The following is a 6,000-nucleotide window of genomic DNA, read 5'->3' on the forward strand; positions in this document are numbered from 1 at the left end:
TTCCTTTCGAGCCAAACATGTTGAAGCAGGCTTTATATATTCCTTTTTTTTTTTTTTATCTTTCTCTTTCATGCGAGCTGGCATGGCTTACAGCTATCCTAAGCAAACTTTGGGGAGGGGGGCCGGAGTCATGTGGGATAAACATTTATGAAACACACAGCGGGGAACCCTGTGGTGAAAGTGTATCGTCTTTAAAAGAGACGGGAGGCCTGCCTGGTGAAGCATAACAGAACATTATCCTGTGTCTGAGTGGACCTGCCAACATTTGTATGTCAAAATGTCAATGGATGTGAGATCACAAACTTTTCTTTCCGTGCTGACATTTACAATAAACCACACTGTGTATAGATTTGAAGTGATTTCCATCCATGCACAAGTATCATATTTATGATTCGGTCCATTTCATACAGAGATGCTAAGTCTGCTTGTGTCTCACATCTCGAAACACTAGTAAAAAGTCAAGTCTCAAATCTAAATGTAAATATCATTAGTGTACAGTCACAACTTGAGTCTCAATCATACCTTGACCACTTTAATGTCAGAAATAAAACATAGCTTGACATTTAAATGGTATATCATATTTTGAAAAGAATCAAGGGTACTCAGTCCTTGTCCTCATTTTATACACAATCCAAGTGAAATCAATCAATCAAAATATTTGTCACACCTTAACATTAAGGTTAAAATTCCAGTAAATTTCTGCATGAAAAATCATAATAAATAGAACAGTAATACATCGATGTGCATGATTGCACATGTATGACTGAGATTTCTGTTAGATTTGAATTCGGGTCACCCCAGAACTTCAACAAGTTTGCGTATCATTAAACCATCATTAAGTATCCTGCCATCATATGATGATTGCATCATAAAAGAGAAAGAAGGAGCCACAGTGAGGACTTTTTTATTGAGCGAAGCTAAAGCTAATTCTACCTTAACTGTTGCTATGAGACGTACAAATAAACAAATAAATGTTTTAAGCATAAATTGTGGCTTCTACGCAGCACCATGCTCGCAGCCATCACACTGTAAATTAGCATGATTAATATGCGTGTCGCATTAATTACTGAAATAATAAAGTCAAGCATACAAGCTCTCTTGGCTCCAGCTCGTTTCACTCAGGCCCAGTCATGCCAGTCATGCCAAAGAGGATGTGGAGGGCCTGAGGTCCTAGCACTGATGTTCCTCCTTATCTGATCTGCGACTGAAGGGAACTGCAACAACACGTCAGCACTGATTATTTAATCTTTCCATCAGCTCATTGTGTCATGTGAGCTGCCACTCTTGCTGCTCCCACTCAGGGTCAGGTCTTACCTGCCAACAGTGGAAAAAGGTCAGTGATGTGACCTGTTCACCGTTAAAACATGCTTACATTTTCTCCATCTTCTAGCCCGCCTTAGGAAAAATCTCAGAATGTCGCAGTCAAACATGACAATAGGCTTACTGAAAGTGACCACAGGCCTCTTAAGGCATAAGTTTGCTTTAACAGAAGTGTTTGTGTGTGTTTCCCTCAAGTGTTATTTTTTAATTCTTCACATAAATACTGTCACTCTGCTTGTGTATAAGTGCAGGAGTATCCATCATGAAAGACTGTCAGAAAGTATGCATCATTATCCTGATTAGATCATTGCATCCCACCCCTCTCTGTGACGGCACGCTTTCCAGCCTGCCTCAGAGTGTGGCACACTATACCTTAAAGGCACAATGAGTAGGATTTTCCTAAAAAAAAAAAAAAATCCTATGTTTAGACAAAAATAATCCCGCTTAGGTGAGCGCTCCTGGTGTCATTTAGCCAGGGAGGAGGGGCCAACGTTAAATTTTGTGTTTACAACGGATGAATCCTACTCATTGTGCCTTCAGATGTGGTTGGACAACACATTTTATGGAATGGATTCCCCTGCTGTTACTCATTACAGCCAATATGGGCATCAGCAGGGTGCTGTTTTTATGGCAGGATCAAACTACACAATATTAGCACAAGATTTCCCTTAGCATTGGGCACAAGCATTTCTCACTTCATTCTGTGTTGTGCATCATAACAAGAACAAGTTTGATGTGTTCTCGAAATGGAAACGACCACCTCTGTAGATAAAGCTGTTTGTAATTGTTCTGAACTGCCACGGCCGTAGGAGGTGCATAAATCCTGTCTTTATAAAGAGAAGTAAGACACAATAGTCGTTCTCACATATCATCAGTATCTCCACGAAGGAATTGCATTTGTTTGTACTTTAGAGTGACAAAGTCTGAGCATTCTGACAACTGAATCTGTAAATACATGTGTCATTGACTTTTTACACCAGGACAAGCTGAGGTTGTCTGCTTGATTCATTGTGAGGATGATATCTCAGTAAATTCCATCTTTTGGAGGACAAACTGGGGACTGGCAGATGATGCTTGAAACCTTTGTAATTACGTGATGGGTTGTTGATTGGTTAAGTGCTTTTCATTTATTCTCTATATGTTAGCATGACTCGGCTGCCAGGGGAAAGCGTTGACAGGCAAGCAGCGAGCAGGTTATTATGCCTCTGTGTGTTTTGTATGTAGGATATTGGGTTTGGTGACAGGAAGGCGCGTTCCACATGGCGTCTGACAGGGACGAGCCGAGTTGGTTGGCTGACGAGGACTCGGCAGTGAGTCTTGCACGCGGTGCCAGGTGCTAACAGGTGAACACAGAGATATTGTTGCGGTATTGTCGCGGTTTGGTTACGGAGGGGGACAAAGGGAACCGGACACCCTCTCTGGACCTGGAGCGAGCCAGGGGTTAGGGTGAGCTCAGTGACGGCGCTGACAGCAGGGGGGGGAACTCAGATGGTAGCCTGCACTCTGCGATGATAATGAGGGAGATGAGGATGTTGGAGAATGACCCACTAACAGAGGCAGGGGATGTCGAATTATCATAGGCTCTTTATTGTCTGCACATGATAGCAGATGTAGGCGTCGTTAGTATGAGGGCGATGACAGCAGAGGAGCAGGTGTATCACAGGACTAATGGAAGCAAGAGAAACCTGACACACACACACACACACTTGGAGGTACAGCTCTAACCCATGCATCGTCTTAAAATATAGAGAAGCTAAACTACTAACTACTGAACAAGTCTCTGAGTAGAGCAGCATTCCAGTGGTTCACAGTGGGACACAGAGGGCTGGTGTGGCCTTGCAAGCATTTGTAGCTATTTTGTGGTCAAATGAACGACTGGAGAATGATACCACAACATATAGTGATACTGTATCGTCTTCACTGTCATTCTCTTTCTTATGTGTTTCAGTTAATGTCAAATGTCTCTGCCACAGCATCATTTTCACACTTTGCCACTCAATGAGTTGTAGAATGAGGTCAGACCACAGCAAACTGGGAGACAGTACTGAGCACAGTGCTTTGACGTAGGCCCACTGGATACTGACAATGCCGCACTGATTTGTGTCAAGCTGTGTGGGACAGCTGTTGCCGATTGACTTTTTGCAAATTAGGTTAAACATTTCCCAACAATATTACAATTGACTTCTCCGAAACCACTCAAGTGATGGCAGCTGCACTGCAACATGCTGTGACAATTTAAACTGTGACAAATCACACAGCAGCACCTGTTAAAGATGACTGTTCCACTGAGACACTCAATTGAAAGAAAAAAATCTAATTGTTTCCTAATTCTACTAATCATTCTACTAATGTTAAATAGTTTGATTTAAGAGAAAATATACTAATAATTGGAAGCATAACTATATATCCTCAGTATATTGGATTATTACAATGTGACACTGTATATCTTGTAGCTGCAAACTGGACACTACAATGTTAACCAAGTTAGACCAGTAATTAATCTGGAAAAGTACAAATTTGAATTTGCATGTTAAATATTAACAATCAGTAAACTCTATACTCTCCACTATCAGCTTAGGTTAGCATAGACTGGAAATGGGGAGAAAACAGAGAGCCTAACTAGCTCACTAGCACGTTTTGAGGTGCTAGTAGTTTGATTTTGTAGCCCAAGAAAACAAATAAATGTATTTCCAAAAATGTCAGAACAATCTTTAAATGGATGGCAGCTAAAAGCACCGTCTTTTGATCTTTGGTACTTTTTTTGTAAATTTAAATGTATCTAAATCTAAGAGATATTAGGTACAAGATGGCTTGTGTTTTTATCTTCCAGAACAAAACAGTGCACCAAAAACAACATTTTATTTTTCATATTTAGTACATAATACTTTTATTGTAGATGGCTATTCAGTATAAATGACTTGCTGTTGAGAGAGTGATTGTTTGGATCAAACTAAAGCAGTGTCTTGTTCATATTTCAGTGGCATATTTACTTCAAAGCTTGTGACTCACTATGACTTCAAAAGATGTTCTGGGCATGTCGATGAGGTCAATAAATTATAGTTAATAATTATTCTCGTGGCTCTGATAATGTTGACCACAGAAGAGCCGAAACTGGAACGAATTAGGGTCACATGACTTGCTCAGGGGCATTTTTGTGTGAGCTGTAGATGGCGGGAATAGCCCTTTGCATTCGCTGGCACATTTCTCAGGTCGTCACACAATTACCTCTTTAGCTTTAGAAAAATGCAGAATCTATAAAAATATTGTTTTATTAGAAGAATATATTTAGGGTTTCTGTGAGAATGTGAGTGTGCGCCTGTGATCTCAGCACAGTGACAACCTGAACAAATATGCCGAGTTGATTCTTCTGCGATTACAATAGATTCCACGTCGTCTCATGAAGCTGTGAAAGAGATGGGAGGGCACAGCAGAGGCCCCTGAATAAACAACCATTAAATTCTCCCTGCGCCTGTATGAGGGGCTGCTTTAAACAAACCAAAACCAAAACCACAAAGAAACAGAATTAATTGTAGGGAAAATTGTTTGAATTAGGAAGCCCATTTTACCTTTAATGCTTAATCTTTTTTATATTGGATGCTCGAAAAAAGGGGCAGATTAGTGGACAGCCGGATAAAGCGAAGAAGATGGGTGGAGGGAGAGAAAAGGGGGATGAAGGAGAAGATGAAAGCTTTGTTGTGCTGATGCTTAATGAGCTGGAAAACACAATTGAACTTCTCTGACTGTGGAAATTGCTGTGAGGGCATCGTAAATTAGCGCCAGTGTGGGAGCTAGCCTGCTGACAGAAAAGGGGCTTTGTGTGCGAAAGGCTTCTTCACAGGCCTGCAGCCACTGAGATCTTCACAGTGGTATCATGGCTTGATCTGTCACACGACAAGGACTTTGGTTTGATTACTCTTAAACAGGGTGGAAGAGCTGTTTGCCACTATTTTTGTGCATTTGCTGATGTGATTCTCCACTCTTCCACCTGTTGATCAACCAAAAAACTACCTTATTTACCTCCATCCTCCAAACTGAAGACTCTATAGCTCTATAGTTTGCAGCTCATTCGTTGTCCCGTACCTGTTGATTCTTATTCCATAAACAGGGACGCCAGACGAATAACAGACAGACGAAGTTACGACATAAGGAGAGAGTGAAGAGGAGATGGGTCTCACTCTTTTCTGATATTTAGTGAACTCCAAAGGGCGACTCTTCATTCTGGCTTTGCAGGCTTGGCACATGCCTTCTGTTACTAAGTGGCTTCATATTGAAAGGCTCTGCGGCCGCTATTCTCTCTCCCACTGGGTGCCAGCCTCTCTGCCCTGGCAGCTGCTGGGCTTTAGAATAGACCCATAGTTTCCCCTCTGCAGGTGAGCTGCACAGCCAAAACAGGGCCCCTCAATGGCCCTTTCAGAGCCTCAATAGGAAACTGACTTGGGGAGAGAGGAACGGGCACACAATGGCCGCCTTCTCTAGACACAGAGAAGATGGAGATGAGCTATTGGGGTGCTGCCTTAGTGCTGCTTATAGCCATGTCGAGGAGAGGTGATGAGAGAAGAGAGGAGAGGATGAGTTCCCCCTGTTAAGTTTTTGAAGGCGTGGCTCTTTCTCCAATGTAGAGCAGGGATGTCCTGTCATCCTGCAACTCTCATGTAATTGCCGTGCCTTTGAAACCTGATG

Source organism: Centropristis striata, chromosome 20 (genome assembly GCF_030273125.1).
Source record: "Centropristis striata isolate RG_2023a ecotype Rhode Island chromosome 20, C.striata_1.0, whole genome shotgun sequence".
Classification (NCBI taxonomy): domain Eukaryota; kingdom Metazoa; phylum Chordata; class Actinopteri; order Perciformes; family Serranidae; genus Centropristis; species Centropristis striata.